This window comes from Pinus tabuliformis, chromosome 1_2 (assembly GCF_031772625.1).
Source record: "Pinus tabuliformis cultivar Carrire ecotype Pingquan chromosome 1_2, CPIR1, whole genome shotgun sequence".
NCBI classification, from domain to species: domain Eukaryota; kingdom Viridiplantae; phylum Streptophyta; class Pinopsida; order Pinales; family Pinaceae; genus Pinus; species Pinus tabuliformis.
The window spans coordinates 468,979,569-468,996,946 of record NC_142298.1 but is presented as its reverse complement, the minus strand read 5'-3'; the positions used below and the strand labels follow the sequence as shown (position 1 = coordinate 468,996,946).

The following is a 17,378-nucleotide window of genomic DNA, read 5'->3' as shown; positions in this document are numbered from 1 at the left end:
TAATCTTATCCACCAACAGATCCTCCATCTTGAGTTTCCACAACTCAAAACTCTGATCATTAAATTTCTCGATCTCTATCTTTCCACTGCTCGCTATCTTCTTTCACCACCATAATCGATCTCGCAGATCTTCCACTGAATAGGGTCTACCACAGGCCCGAGTGAAATCCCTCAGCAACAAAGGCATCCCCTTGAAGGCAAAACAACTCTGATACCAAATGTAGGTTTTAACCCTGTACAGAAATTACCTGCATATGAATTCTAAAACACATAAAATAAACAATGCAAGAGCATAACGCATAAAACACATATACACAGAGATTTCCCCTGGATCCCAAAACCGAGACTACCAGCATGATTTTTCATTATGTTCCTTTCAATGTTACAATATATATTTATACATGTTGAAGCATCCAATACCATGGAGAGAAAACCATCACATCCAAAACCATGGACCAAAAACCATCGCGTCCAAACACATGTGCGTAAATCATGCACAAAACCATAGGTGGGTTTGCCCAACCTAACATAGGGTCCAAAACAAAAAAAATTCAGGGAACTACCCCAAACCACATAGAGTGGGTTACCTGCACCCCTCAAACCCCTTGTGACTTCCCCCCCCACCCCACGCAATCAGCGCAACAAAGGGGGCCTCCGCCCCCCTCCTAACCCCCAAGTTAACTACGTGGGTAGTTGTAGAATGAATATAACACAACCCAACAATTTGGACAACATATATGCAACTTTATTGTGTATTCCCTTCTTATATCTAATGACTAGATGAAACTATTGTAGAAAACTCATCCACCTATAGTGTCTTGATTGCTGCAATCTAGTTTGTGAGTGCAAATACTGAAGTGGTTGATGGTCTGTATGGATGATTGTTTCCTAGCCCATTGATTGAAAACCTCCATGAGGCGGTCAATGGGTTAAAAAGAAAAGAAAAGAAAAAAGGGAATAAGATCCCTGGGTGAAAACCTCCCTTGGAGGCGTCCAGGGCAGGCAATTAAGGTGAAAACCTCCATGAGGCACCCTAGTTGTTTTCAAAAAAAAGAGAAAAAGAAAAAAAGAAAAATGAATTTCCAGTTGTATTGCAGGTTTGCAGAACTTCAGGAAGTAGTAGCAAGTGCCAAGAAAGCTCTAAAACCAATAACAACACCTATCCTACCTTCCCTCACCCTTCTCTATCATTCTTGACATCCTTTCCACCTCACTGTTCTTCTTTTCTGAAAACTATGTTTTCTACAAGAGAATCCTGTAGAAATTATAGAGAGCTAGAAATAGACTTCAAAATCAGTTTGAGAAAGAGGGAAGCTTCATAAAGGGTTTATAAATCCTCCTACAGTCTTCAAACCCCTCTTCCATCATTTCCATGTCTGCATTACAGCCCAAGCTCATTTTTCTTACTGTCCAAAAAAACTGCAGAATGCTCTGATACAAAAATACATAGAGTAGAAATTTGTTTTTTCCCTAGCTTGAAAACCGTGCATCCATTTAAAAAATTGTTTCATGGGGAGTTGTATAGGGATGATGGAAACATGCCCAAGTAATTTCAGCCAATTCCAGTGCACGGTTTCCAAGAAATCAGCCTCCATCACCTTCAGCCATTTTTGCATTTTCTCCATATCCATCCATCCATTTAAAAACCTGTTTCATGGGGAGATGCACATGGGTGATAGTAACCTGCCTAAGCAATTTCAGTCAATTCCAGTGCATGGTTTCCAAGAAATTGATCTCTGTCACCTTCAGCCATTTTCCGTTTTTCTCGAAATCCATGGATCCATTGACCACAATTTTTCTATGGGAGGTGCATAATGATGATAGAAACATGCTCAAAAAATTTCAGGTCAATCCAATCTATTGTTTTGGAGCTATGGAGAAAACAAGTCGTTGTCCTGCAAAAATCCAACATCAGCAGCATGAGGGTGAAAATCTAAAGGTTGGAATAGACTCTTGCAGCTTAGATCCAGCCAGAGGATACTTGTACAAGAGACATAGCCACACATCAGGCAACAAAAATCATATAACAGAATGGATACAGGCATGCAGCAATTGAATATGAGCATGCAGCAGCAAAAGAACCAAGCAGCATGCACATTTCGACTTACAGGTAAGTGTCTAAACCAGTTCCTCTATTTGCATCTGTATGATTCAAAACTTCATAAATGAATGAAATGGTTGGATTAAGCCAGAAAGGTAGCCAGTTAACTGGACACCCTCAGCTAGTTCGATTGCACTCATCCAGAGATCACCCAGCACACGTGTATAGTCAAGTCATGGGAAATTTAAAAAGAAAGTAGTGGCAGATGTTTTGAACTCCAGCACAACTGATGTCAAGTGATTAACAGGAAAAAAGCATGAAGTTTCATAATAGCACTACAGTGGGGACCAACAGTCTGCATGGGGCCAACGTAAACTTGGCCAACTCACCCTCCATCACCGGAAGTCTCCATAAACAGTCGTAAGAACTCATTGTTGAAACACTCTCACCACCTTTGTTTCCATTTTATCATCATTCCCACAGCTGCAGAAATTTCTATACTACCTCCATAGCAGCGAACCAGTCATTCTCTGCCATTTTTCAAAACACTCTTGCTTATTGAGTTCTACAGAAAAACAAACACAGTCTACAGGAGCTGAAAAATTTCTACAGGAAGGGCAGAGAACAACTCTGTAGAAGGAAAACCCGAGATTTTTGTCAAAATTCAAGCTGGAAATGAGCTAGGCTTGGGAAACCTCTCTGCATATGACTTATTTGAATAAGGTGGTGAATCAAACATGGCATTAGATTAGAAAAAGAGAGTGAAAGTCTGCCTACACATTGAAAAAAGTGAAAGTCTGCCTGCATATTTTCCCTAAGTCTACACAGTTTCTATTTTCTTCTTTGCATTCAAAGTCTATCTCTTTCTTTCTAAAATTCTACTCTAAAGGAAATACATACACCCATAGAAACCAGCCTGTGTGAAAAAAAACAAATTTGCATATCTATCTACTCGCTGAAAAGAACCTGTGTCTTTATCCTCTATTCTGTAAAAAAAAAGTTCTTTTTAAAAGCAGAGAGTCAAATTCAGGATAACAGCAGTTTAAAATAGGGGAATTATTGCAATTTGATGTTGTTAGAAGAAGCACATGGGAAATTCCTTATTTGGTTTCAGAAAAAGACGAAAATTCAACTATCCCTCTGTTTTCAGTTCTGCCTGCTTTCTCAACTGAGCATTTTGTTTAAAAAAAAAAAAAACTCAACACTACATGGAGGACAAGCTCAAGGAATTAAGAGGAGAGTTGTCCATGGTAAGGCACATAGAGAGCAGTAAAAGAGCCCAACCACAAGAAGAAAATGAACTACTAAAAAAGAAGTTACAATAGTAGGAAATTCATAAGGGAGATAGGTTGTCCATCTTGGGAGGGCAGCAATAGCAAGAAGGTCCCCTAACAGACAATGAAGCAATAGAGAAACAGTAGCAAGAGGGAGAGCCACAAGCTAATGTTGAAATTCTAATGAAACTGCTGCAAGAAAAAGAGTCTCAGGCAGCAGATGAAGTGTAGATTTTAAAACAGTAGTTACAGGAGAAAGAAGCCAAAATAGCTTGCATGGCCAGCTGGGCAATAGAAGCCTTGCAATGTAGAAGCAAACCAGCAATGAAGAGGAGGAGAAAAAGACAGGCCTTCATGTATTTCAAGGCCAAGAAAAGCACAAGAATTCAAACAAGCAGAATAGGAGTAGCAGTGGAAGGACATGGAAAAGAAGGCAGAATTTTATGGCACACATAAGTAGACCACATCAGAAGCTTGGGATGATAGTGGGGCCACCAGGGCCATTAAAGATGAAGAGATAGATTAGTTGCTCAGAGGATGAGCAACACCTTGAGTAGGGGGTGATGATGAGCCCCAGAAATGGGTAATTATATGGGCTCATTTTACCTCTTAATTCGACTTAATCCACCATTCTCATTAGTTTATTGCATGTTTTTGATCATATTTATGCTAATAGAGTGAATTGGGTTAGTCATTATGCCAAAAAATCTAATGTGTGCTTTATGCAGATTTTTAGTCAATTTTGAGACAAAATCAAAGGTTTAATGAGCACTTGGCAAAAAAATTCGTAGAAGAACAAGGGAGAGGATTTGTAGGAGGGTGTCCCCTTCATTTATGAGCCCTTACCTCGAATTCTCCATCAAAAACTCGAAGCACAAAGCCAAGGGGCAGCCAAGCAAGTCAAGTAGGACTGTTGTTATCTTCAGTTCCAGGAAGCCGAGTTCCTTGATTTTAGGAGGACTGTTGGAGGTCCCCATTTGTATAAATAAGAAGGCTTAGGGCCTCAATTTTGTTAGTCAAATTTTATTTAGATGTTAGCCATTTGATAGTCTATTTTTCACACTTTAGTGAAGCCTTGTAATCAACTCATTTTCGAGCTTCTTCTTGCAGACATTTTTTGTGATGTAACTATTATTTTTTTGATTAATGAAGATGAATCCAGCTTTGCACCAGCTCTGATCTTTCTTAGGAGACTGTAGCTCTTGGGGTTGGGCCAAACCCAAGTGCCCAATACCTCCTTTGTGTACTTTTATGTGTTTTTACTGCATTCATAGAATAATTTCTGTCATATAGGTTAAATCTTGTTTTGTTACTTAGGTTGTTTTTTATGATTAAGATAGTTGTTCATGCTTCAGGTTGATTTGATAGTTTGATAATAGAAAAGATCCACAAAAAGGCTACCAAGCAGTCCTTGATCTCCTTTCTCCCTCCTTGGGACCATGAATTGAGACCAAGGCACACTTGCTGCCACAAAAACACTGTTTTTGCCTTCCAATGCAATTGCTAGTGTTAGATTTTGAGTTGGAAAAGTTGATATCAGTTGTGTTTTCATGCTTAGATCTATTCTTGCTTAGTTTCCATAGATTTCTTGCATGATTTCCTGTCTATAAATTTCTGTTCATCACGTTTCTGGTTTTTAGGTCAGAATTAGGTCAAAATAGATAAATCTTTGTTTTCTTAGTCTTTTCTTTGATCAGTTTTGAAAAGTAGTATGCAGAACACTTGTAAAACACTCTAGCCTATTCTTCCTCCATCATATAACCTGCTTCAGTCCCTCGCTCAAGATCTCCTTCACTCATTCGCCATACTTTCCCAACTTGCCCTAATTTCTACGTTTTTGTGCAACATTGCTTCCTTCACCTTTGAACAATCCCAACCATATTCTTCACTCCTGAGCTTCATTTACCAGGTCCTAGACCCCTTAACATCCCTATCCATCCTCCATTTCCACTTTCCCACCATTTTTCCACCATCAACCCTCTAAAAACCACTTTTAGCATGTTCCTATAGAATTTCCTGTAGATCCCCTGCAGCGTCCTGTAGAAGTTCACGCGAGTGATTTTTTGAGATCTGAGCACAGTGCAAATATCTAGAAGGGTGATAGAGACCCCTTAGGTCCTCTTCTCACCTTCCCAACTTCCTGCAAATGCCCACTCCATTTCCTTTCACCAATAAACCTCTGCACAGTCAAAAATAGTTAAAACACATGCATAATAATTTTGCATAAAATTACTCAAAAATACAAAAAAATGATTTTTCCATATTTTCCTTCAAAAGTAGTTTAAACACATGCATTTTACCTTTTCAAGAGTCAATGGCATCCATTTTAGCAGCTTTCATCTCTTTTCTTGCACAAGTAGGGTTAGTTTGTAAAACTAGGGTTTGCTACAGTTTGCATTTTCTTTCAGCTTTCATCTTCTTTCTACAAGTAGACTAGCCTCTTTTGAGTTAGTTTTCATCCATCATAGTTAAAAGCTTCTTCTAAGAACTCATAGAAATTGGATTAAGCTCCTAGTGAACTTGTGCCAGCTGATCAAGTGACAGCCTGCAGTAAGAGCTAGTAGTTGCGCATATAGCATTGTCGCTTCCAAGTTTGTTACGAACTACCAGGTTGATAAAAGTAAAGTAGGGAGTCCCAGGAGTTGTAGCATCATTTTTGCAATACTGGAGCTCACCATATTTTTGGCACCATTGCTGGGGAAGCGTCAGAGTATTTGTGATTACTACTTTTCTTCTATTTTCTACTGCAACATTCTGCTAAGTAGTTTATTTCAGCAAGAGTGGAGTAGTTGTTTCATTTCCATTTTGCAATTTCATTTCTACAAAAGTAGATTAGACTTCCCCTACTTTCATTTCATTTCAGCAAGCGTAGATTAGACATTTCCTACTTTCATTTCATTTCAGCAAGCGTAGATTAGACATTTCTTGCTTTCATTTCATTTCAGCAAGCGTAGACTAAACATTTCTTGCTTTCATTTCATTTCAGAAAGCGTAGACTAGACATTTCCTGCTTTCATTTCAATTATTCAATTTCAATTCTGCAAGCGTAGATTAGCATTTCCATTTTGCAATTTCACTTCTGTAAGCATAAATTAGCCATTTCCTGCTTTCATTTCAATTCTGTAATTTTCATTTCAGCAAGGTTTATTGTAGTTAGTTGCAATTTGTTGTTCAATCAATTTCAGTTTTGCACGTACAAGCAGAGAAAAAAAAACAAAAATCAACTAAAAAGATTTCCTTTCATGCCTTGTAGGAGTAGAGATAATTCAAAAAAATGTTTGCACAACACCCCCACTGCTTCACACAGCCAACCTTCTCTCTTTTTCGATGGTTGTGATTAAGAAGAACCCTTAGGTGGACAACAAGACATATTTGAAGAACCTCTAGGGGAGAAGAAGAAGAAAACATTCCTCTGGAGCAAATGACTGAAAACATAAATGTTGGGAGCAGTACCTTTTCTTCCAACTCATCCATTGAAGGTGAAATTGGAAACATGTGGGAAGATTTCAAGAGTGAGATGAGACAGACTATTTCCATGCAAATGGATACCTTGCAGATCCAAAGGAAGCAAGAGGAAGCCGAGAGGGCTTTGGCCATCTTTTGTCCCAGGTGCACTAGAAAGCATCCTAGGAACGAATGTCCATTGCACTCCATAAAAGTGTGTTTTGTCTATGAAGAAGACCATCCTACGAATCAGTTCACTTCCTTGCCTGGAATGAAAGTTGCATATCAGAGGGCCAAAGGCGCCACTGAACCACTCTATTTCATGAACCAAAGGAGGCCACATGGAACCATACCTTACCAGCAGGGAATGCAAGGGACATCCCAAACTTATTACAACCCCTATCAAGCCACTTCCATGCCTTCTTGGGGTCCCCCCTGCTTATCCTTCCTGGTCCACACCCCCTCCTTGGTCGTATCCATCTCAATATCATGCTCAACAAGCTACTCATCCATTTCACCCCTATGCTCAGCCACAGCCTCAGTGGAATGCACCTCATCATGGGTGTAGGCCCCAGTACAACTCTCCTCCCACTCCTTTGCCTCCACCACCTGCTCAACCACAACTATCGCCTCCTGCTCCACCAAGGCAACCCCAAATGCCTGCTCAACTGAACCCGAACCCAAATAACAGGCAGGCTCAGCAAGTATATAGTGGGAAACCACCTGCCCAACCACAACCCCATCCACATCCATCTCAAATATACACCCCCACTCAACTTCCTGTCCCACCATTTCCAAACCCGCACATTGGAGTAGCTCAACCCAATTACAATGCTGAGGCAAAATATGTCCAAACAAATCCTCTTAAGCTCAATGATATTCACCATAGCTCAGGAAGAGTATTGCAAGAAAGAGATTATATTGATATCATTGAAGGACCACATCCAGCAGAAGAATATGCAAAAGAGAAGATCAAAGAACCATGGGCTGCACTTGATAAAGAAAAGATAACAGAATCAGAGATCGAGAGAGCTCCCTCATGGTTACCCTCAAATCCTCCATGTATTCAAGAGAAAAATCAACAAAAATAGGAAGATATGAATTTCATGGTAGAAGAAGACATGAAGAATGATCCAGATTAGCAAAATGACCAGGGACATCACAGCTATATTGAGATATGATTCTATATGGTCACTAAGTTGCAGCAGTACTCTCTTCCTCAACTATGCTTGATCCCTTCAAAGTCAAATCATTTGGTCTCTAAAATATGAATACCTGTCAAAGCATGCATTTCAAGCCTCCACATCATTTTGTTTATCATCTCAATGTGCACATGGCTCCATTGGAAGTATTCTTATACTTGAAAATGATTTTGTTTTTCAAGTAGAGTAGAGTAGAAGAAAAAAAGAAAAAAGAGAAAAAGGAAAAAATGAAAAATAAGAGAAAAATAAAAATGTAAGGTGAAAACCTCCTCAAAGGCACCTCAGATTGGCTCATTGACTGAAAACCTCCATGAGGCGGTCAATGGGTTAGAAAGAAGAGAAAAGAAAAAAAGGGAATAATATCCTTGGGTGAAAATGTCCCTTGCAGGTGCCCAGGGTAGGCAATTAGGCTGAAAAGCTCCATGAGGCGCCCTAGTTATTTAAAAAAAAAAAGTGAAAAAGGAAAAATGAATTTCTAGTTGTATTACAGGTTTGCAGAACTTTAGGGAGCAATAACAAGTGCCAAGAAAGCTCTAAAACTAATAACAACACCTATCCTACCTTCCCTCACCCTTCTCCATCATTCTTGACATGCTTTCCACCTCACTGTGCTTCTTTTCTAAAAATTGTGTTTTCTACAGGAGGATCCGATAGAAATTACAGAGAGCTAGAAATGGACTTCAAAATCAGTTTGAGGAACAGAGAAGCTTCATAAAGGGTTTAGAAATCCTCCTACAGTCTTCAAACCCTCTTCCATCATTTCCATGTCTGCATTACAGCCCAAGCTCTTTTTTTTACTGTCCAAAATAACTGCAGAATGTTCTGATACAAAAATACATAGAGCAGAAATTTGTTTTTTCCCTAGCTTGGAAACCATTCATCCATTTAAAAAACTATTTCATGGGGAGTTGTATAGGGATGATGGAAACATGCCCAAGAAATTTCAGCCAATTCCAGTGCACGGTTTCCAAGAAATCAGCCTCCATCACCTTCAGCGATTTTTGCATTTTCTCCATATCCGTCCATCCATTTAAAAACCTGTTTCATGGGGAGATGCATATCGGTGATAGTAACCTACCCAAGCAATTTCAACCAATTATAGTGCACAGTTTCCAAGAAATTGACCTCCGTCACCTTCAGCCATTTTTCATTTTTCTCGAAATCCGTGCATCCATTGACCACAATTTTTCTATGGGAGGTGCATAATGATGATATAAACATGCTAAAAAAATTTCAGGTCAATCCAGTCTATCGTTTGGGAGCTATGGAGAAAACAAGTCGTTGTCCTTCAAAATTCCAGCATCAGCAGCATGAGGGTGCAAATCTGAAGGTTGGAATTAGCTTAGATCCTGCCAGAGGATACCTGCACAAGAGAAATAGCCACACATTAGGCAACAAAAAGCATATAGCAGAAGGGATATAGGCATGCAGCAATTGAATATGACTATGCAGCAGCAAAAGAACCAAGCAGTGTGCACATTTCGACTTACAGGTAAGTGTTTAAACCAGTTCCTCTATTTGCATCTGTAGGATTCAAAACTTCATAAATGAATGAAATGGTTGGATTAAACCAGAAAGGTGGCCAATTAACTGGACACCCTTAGCTGGTTCGATTACACTCATCTGAAGATCACCCAGCACACGTGTATAGTCAACTCATGAGAAATTTAAAAAGCAGGTAGTGGTAAATGTTTTGAACTCTAGCACAACTAATGTCAAGTGATTAAAAGGCAAAAAACATGAAGTTTCATAATAGCACTATAGTGGGGACCAACGGTCTGCATGGGGCCAACGTAAACTTGGCTAGCTCATCCTCCATCACCGGAAGTCTCCATAAATAGCCGTAAGAACTCATCATTGAAACACTCTCACCACCTTTATTTCCATTTTATCATCATTCTCATAGCTGCAGCAAGTTCTATACTACCTCCATAGCAGTGAATCAGTTTTTCTCTGCCATTTTTCAAAACCCTCCTGCTTATCGAGTTTTACAGGAACGACAAACACAGTCTACAGGAGCCGAAAGATTTCTATAGGAAGGGCAGAGAACAACTTTGTAGAAGGAAAACCTGAGATTTTTTTCAAAATTCAAGCTGGAAATGAGGTAGGCTCGGGAAACCTCTCTGCATATGACTTATTTGAATAAGGTGGTGAATTAAACATGGCATTAAATTGGAAAAAGAGAGTGAAAGTTTGCCTGCACATTGAAAAAAGTGAAAGTCTGCCTGCATATTTTCCTTAAGTCTACACAGTTTCTATTTTCTTCTCTGCATTTGAAGTATGTCTCCTTCTTTCTAAAATTTTACTCTAAAGGAAATACATACACCCGTAGAAACCAGCCTGTGTGAAAAGAAAAAAAACAAATTTTCATATCTATCTACTCGCTGAAAAGAACCTGTGTCTTTATCCTTTGTTCTGTCAAAAAAAAAAATTTCTTTTCAAAAGCAAAGAGTCAAATTCAGGATAACAGCAGTTTAAAGCAAGGGAATTATTGCAATTTGATGTTGTAAGAAGAAGCACACGGGAAATTCCTTATTTGGTTTCAGAAAAAGACGAAAATTCAACTAACCCTCTGTTTTCAGTTCTACCTGCTTTCTCACCTGAGCATTTTGTTTAAAAAAAAAAAAACTCAACACCACATGGAGGACAAGATCAAGGAATTAAGAGGAGAGTTAGCCATGGTAAGGCACATAGAGAGTAGTAAAAGAGCCCAGCTACAGAAAGAAAATGAACTGCTGAAAAAGTAGTTACAACAGCAGGAAATTCATAAGGGAGATAGGTTGTCCATCTTGGGAGGGCAACAACAGCAAGAAGGTCCCCTAACAGACAATGAAGCAACAGAGAAACAATAGCAAGAGGGAGAGCCACAAGCTGATGTTGAAATGCTAATGAAATTGCTGCAAGAAAAAGAGTCTCAGGCAGCAGATGAAGTGCAGATTTTAAAACAACAGTTACAGGAAAAAGAAGCCCAAATGGCCTGCATGGCCAGCTAGGCAATAGAAGCCTTGCAATGTAGAAGCAAACCAGTAGTGAAGAGGAGGAGAAAACTAAGGAACTTGAGAAGAATAGTAATGAGGAAGCACCAGACATTCAAACAGAAGGAAAAGCAAAGAAGAGAAAAACGCAGGCCTCCATGTATTTCAAGGCCAGGAAAAGCACAAGAATTCAAACAAGCAGAATAGGAGGAGCAGTGGAAGGACATGGACAAGAAGGCAGAATTTTATGGCACACATGAGTAGACCACATCAGAATCTTGGGATGATAGGGGGGCCACCAGGGCCATCAAAGATGAAGAGATAAATTAGTTGTTCAGAGGATGAACAACACCTTCACTAGGGGGTGATGACGAGCCCCAGAAATGGGTAATTATATGGGCTCATTTTACCTCTTAATTCGACTTAATCCACCATTCTCATTATTTTATTGCATGTTTTTTATCATATTTATGCTAATAGAGTGAATTGGGTTAGTCATTATGCCAAAAAGTCTAATGTGTGCTTTATGCAGATTTTTGGTCAATTTTGAGACAAAATCAAAAGTTTAATGAGCACTTGGTAGCCAAATTCGTGGAAGAACAAGGGAAAGGATTTGTAGGAGGGTGTCCCCTTCATTCATGATCCCTTACCGCGAATTCTCCATCAAAAACTCGGAGCACAAAGCTAAGGGGCAGCCAAGCAAGTCAAGTAGGACTGTTGTTATCTTCAATTCCAGGAAGCCAAGTTCCTTGATTTTAGGATTGTTGGAGGTCCCCATTTGTATAAATAAGAAGGATTAAGGCCTCAGTTTTGTTAGTCAAATGTTAGTTAGATTTTAGTTAAATGTTAGCCATTTGATAGTCTATTTTTCGCACTTTAGTGTAGCCTTGTAATCAGCTCATTTTCGAGCTTCTTCTTGTAGACAGTTTTTGTGATGTAACTATTTTTTTTTTTAATTAATGAAGATAAATCCAGCTTTGCACCAGCTCTAATATTTCTTAGGAGACTGTAGTTCTTGGAGTTGGGCCCAACCCAAGTGCCTAGTACCTCCTTTGTGTACTTTTATGTGTTTTCACTGCATTCATAGAATAATTTTCGTCATATAGGTTAAATCTTACTTTATTACTTAGGTTGTTTTTTATGATTAAGATAGTTTTTCATGCTTCAGGTTGATTTGATAGTTTGATAACAGAAAAGATATACAAAAAGGTTACCAAGCAGTCCTTGATCTCCTTTCTCCCTCTTTAGGACCATGAATTGAGACCAAGGCACACTTGCTGCCACAAAAACATTGTTTTTGCCTTCCAGTGCAATTGCTAGTGTTAGATTTTGAGTTGGAAAAGTTAATATCAGTTGTCTTTTCATGCTTAGATCTGTTCTCGCTTAGTTTCCATAGTTTTCTTGCATGATTTCCTGTCTATCAATTTCTGTTCATCACGTTTCTGGTTTCTACGTTAGAATTAGGTAAAAATAGATAAATCTTTGTTTTCTTAGTCTTTTCTTGGATCCGTTTTGGAAAGTAGTGTGCAAAACACTTGTAAGACACTCCAGCCTATCCTTCCTCCATCATACAACCTGCTCCAGTCCATCGCTCAAGATCTCCTTCACTCATTCGCCATACTTTCCCAACTTGCCCTAATTTTTACATTTTTGTGCAACATTACTTCCTTCACCTTTGAACAAACCCAACCATCTTCTTCACTCCTGAGCTTCATTTACCAGGTCCTAGACCCCTTAACATCCCTATCCATCCTTCGTTTCCACTTTCCCACCATTTTTCCACCATCAACCCTCTAAAAACCACTTTCAGCCTGTTCCTGTAGAATTTCTTACAGATCCCCTGCAGCCTCCTGTAGAAGTTCACGCGAGCGATTTTTCAAGATATGAACATGGTGGAAATCTCCAGAAGAGTGCTAGGGACCCCTTAGGTCCTCTTCTCACCTTCTCAACCTCTTGCAAATGCCCACTCCATTTCCTTTCGCCAATAAACCTCTGCATAGTCAAAAATAGTTAAAACACATGCATAATAATTCTACATAAAATTACTCAAAAATACAAAAAGATGATTCTTCCATATTTTCCTTCAGAAGTAGCGTAAACACATGCATTTTACCTTTTCAAGAGTTAATAGCATCCATTTCAGCAGCTTTCTTCTCTTTTCTTGCACAAGTAGAGTTAGTCTGTAAAACTAGGATTTGCTACAGTTTGCATTTCCTTTCAGCTTTCATCTTCTTTCTGCAAGTAGGCTAGCCTCTTTTGAGTTAGCTTTCGTCCATCACAGTTAAAAGATTCTTATAATAACTCATAGAAGTTGGCTTAAGCTCCTAGCGAACTTGTGGCAGCTGATCAAGTGACAGCCTGCAGTAAGAGCTAGTATTTGTGCATATAGCACCGTCGCTTCCAAGTTTGTTATGAACTACTGGGTTGATAAAAGTAAAGTAGGGAGTCCCAAGAGTTGCAACATCATTGCTGCAATACTAGAGCTCGCCAGTGGGCTAGCCAACTGAATTTTACTCCTTTCTGAATTAATGTTCTGCACCCTGCAATACACATCAATTTGTCTAATACAATTGTCTAGCTTTTCTGCATTTAATTCTCCATCATAGATTGGCAAATCAAATCTTATATCTAATTTAATCAAAGATGTTTTCTTCTTTTTATTTTTAGGGCTAGAAGGAGGTGTTGATGGAGGAGGCTTTTCTCCTTTTCCTTTGCCTTCTGAATGGGCAAATAGAAGAGGTTCCTCTTCTCCTTTGCTTTGTTCGGGTGTTGAGGTGCTTGCACCTCAATCCTTCTTAAATTCCCGATACATTTCTTCCACCATGGCTCTCATGGTCATGAAACTGTCCATGAATTGAGAGTCTGATTCCAATGGGATCTCTTCTACCATTTTCCTTTGAGGATAGACTCTTCCAATTTCTAGATTAGCCTCAACTAGTTCTCCTTCTCCTAATTTGAGCTTTGACCTAGTTAGCATTCAACAATCTAACACAAGCTTGTCTAACCTTAGCAAACCTAAAGCTATGATACCACTTGATTTGATAATGAGGTCTTAGACAATTATTAAGGTATTACAGACTCATGTGCATGGATTTTCCTATGTTAATTTATGCAATGGATTGATAAGATTGCCAAATACATAGACAATGAAGCAGTTAAAGAACATAATAGACAAACACACATAAACACAACAAGTTTAATAAGGAGTTCACCCAACACTCCTGAGCTACGTCTCCTGGTCCAGCCTTCAGTAGTGACCTCTCTATTATGTCTTCAGAAGCAGATTTTTTACAAAAGTGAGCTCAATTTGAGTCTCACACAATAGATACAAAACAAAAAGGCTTTACTTGGATCCCCCAATTCTTCTGAGTACACAGACTCTCCTCACTCACTCTCTATCTCTATTTGCTCTCTGTCTCAGCACTGCTTGTCTCTGTTTCTGTCAGTTTGTGGCTTTAAATCCAATCGACATTGTTTGTTTGTTTCTCCTTCTTGGGCTCTCTGGCTTCCCAGCCTCTGTCCGCTCAAATCCCCTCTGAGCATTAGCAAACATTGCTAAATGCTTTCAAGGATGGTGGAAACTTGTTCTGTAATGGAATGGGTCATCGGGCCTTTGAAATCCCCAGAAACAACATTCTCTATGTTCACAGAGAAATACACTAAAAACACGGGAAATTCACCAAACTGTCATTTATCGGATTTGAAATACCATAAATTCCCCTTATAACTCCTATCGGCTTCGCCTTTATTTTTCCTATTGCATCTCCACCATTGATCTAGAAGGTCTATATCCAACGGCTGCGGTTCATTTCGAGTGGCTCATTCGTCTGGGGGTTAACTGCCCGAAAAGAGTAGTTTTCTCTCTCCAGGGCCTGGACACGTGGCAGCTAGTGTATGGACTCGGGCGGAGCCCAATCAAAACCACTTACTGCCTACAGCCGCTCGAAATCCTGCTTGTTTCTTGTGTATTAAAAATTTACATTAAACACTGAAAAACCCCGTAAAATGGCTTTAGACGGACTTGAAAGATTATGCATATGCATTCATAAACCCTTTCGGGTTCGATTTCATCGCATCAGTACTTTTCCTTCATATTTCGTTTATTTAATGAAAAACACAAATACAAAGGAAAATGTTGTTTTACGGAACTCAAAATATATATGTTTTTATTGATAATCCCGTCGGGTCCGGCTATCGCAGTCGCATGAATTGGCCTCGCTCCTCTGTAATCGCCGATTGGGATATCGCAATTCAACTTGGGTCATCGATCTGCGCGCTTGATCGACGGTCCTCGTTGATCCCGCTGATTGTTGTCGCATATACCATGTGGTCTCCACCGATAGCCTCCACTTTCCACCGCCGATTGCGATTTGAAGATCGGATCTAGACCATTGATTGGCCAGATTCGATGGCTCCCATGCAAAGTAGTCTTAAGCCACCGATACTGTTTTTCAATGTTTTCTCTATGTTTTTGCCTCTCGATAGTGTAATCCGACTTTTTAAAAGGCTCTTCTTTTGCAATAGTCTTGAATGTTTAGAAGACTTTGAAGACTTAGAGGGTTTTCTAGGATCAATTTGGATCAATAAAAGAGATGAAAAGAAAACTAGGCCATACATACAATTTAACATGTCACATGTGATAAGAGAGGAAGTAGAGGAGGATAAACAATTAAGACTCCATGAGGAATCTATTCTTTTCCCGACAGTCTCTACTTCATCTATAACTAGTGCTAAATAAAAATGGCAATCAGATTCTACAGATTCTAGAGCCAAGCAAAGGGAAAGCAGGTATACTTTTCCAAAAGAACGAATCCTTTCAGGTGCAGTTCCACAACAAAGGAACTCTCTATCTGCTTTGGTGTCTTCTAAAGGATTCCTGATTGGCCCCTCTACTCCAATGATAGGTACTATTCATGTTGTTTCTCCAGGACTCAGTTTGAGCTCTAACAGAGAAATGCATTTATTCAGATTGTAGAGAAAGACTGTAGAGGGTTTGTGCCAAATTCCTTGTGAACTCCACTCTCAGGGTTGTTGTATCCTACCAGTAGATTCAAAGTTGCAGAAATATTTTTTTTGCCCACAAGATGAATATCGTGCACAGCCATTTGTTACTTATGGTAGTAATATAATGAGTGAAAAGAGACAACACAAGAAATTGAAAGAAAAAAAGTTGAGTGAAGGAGAATTTCCCCGAATAGCGGAGTAGGGTCATAGAAATATCCTTACTGATGGAAATCTAAGCTCAAATATATCGCTGCCTTCAAAATATTTAGGGAAATCTATTATTCCCATAATCAACAGAACATATTTTCCCAGCTTGGCAGTGCCTCCACAATTAATTTGCCTCAGGTGGTCGTGGTGGGAAACCATAGAAGCGAGAAATCTAGGATTCTAGAGGTTCTTGTTGGTTTGGATTTTTCCCCCAAAGGAGCCAACATTTTTCACTCAAAGGCCTTTGGTTTTACAACTCGTTCAAATTCCTCGTAGGCAGGATGGCTCATTGTCGGAAACTGCTGAGTGGGGAGATTTTTTGCATCTAAGTGGAAAGTCATTTTTCCAGTTAAACACCATTCAAAGGGAATTCAGGCTGAGACGAAGAAGGAAATGAGGTTAAACAAGGGTGTATCTGACAAGAAAATCAGGTTAACAATGTTTTCTCCAAATTTCCTCAATATAACATTGGTCGACTTACCTAGGATAACAAGGGTTCTAGTGGATGATCAACGAAGCTAGAATCAGAACAATGATTTTATCATACATTAAGCATGAGATTTGCATCATCCTAGTTGTTTCTCCTACAAACTATGATTTTTCAAATTCAGATTCCCTTCAGATGTAAGAATGGTTGAACCTGATGGATCTTGAACCATCGATGTAATAACAAATATTGATATTATGGACAGGGGATCTGATGCTCGTAACTTGCTTCTTGTAAATGTTTCCCCCCTTCGACTTGGCTATATAGGGATTATAAATCATAGTCAAGAGAATATTATTGCAAACAAAAGCATTTGAGATGCACTAGATTATGAGGAATAATTTTTCTGCATTCGGTCTATGTATAATAGTTTAGCTAATCGATGTGGTATTCTCGAGTTAGTAAAGAAATTGAATCAGATTTTGGTAGAGCATATCAAGGAAATCTTGCCAGAATTGAAAGCCCAAATAAATAGCCAAATGGTTAGAAGGAACTTTCTTCCTATTGCGAGACCATAGATTCCAAAGCTCGTCAAGGAGCTTTACTATTGAACATACTTTTTTTTTTTTTTTCAGATGAAAGAAACATTATATTCAATCATGAAAGTATTTACATTACATTTCTTCATATACAGTAGCTGCATAGAACTAATATAAGAGACCATTCTATCAGCAATCAAAAATATTGAACAGTTCAGATGATTTTCTACAAATGGCCTTCAAAAAGATACTTATAGATCAGATG

The 17,378-nt window shown here is 39.0% G+C and overlaps 1 pseudogene; it reads left to right on the top strand.

Annotated features, from left to right (window-relative positions):
• Positions 1-2,031: 2,031 nt before the first annotated feature.
• Positions 2,032-17,378, top strand: part of LOC149206385 (dynamin-related protein 3A pseudogene) — a 31,469-nt pseudogene continuing 16,122 nt past the window's right edge.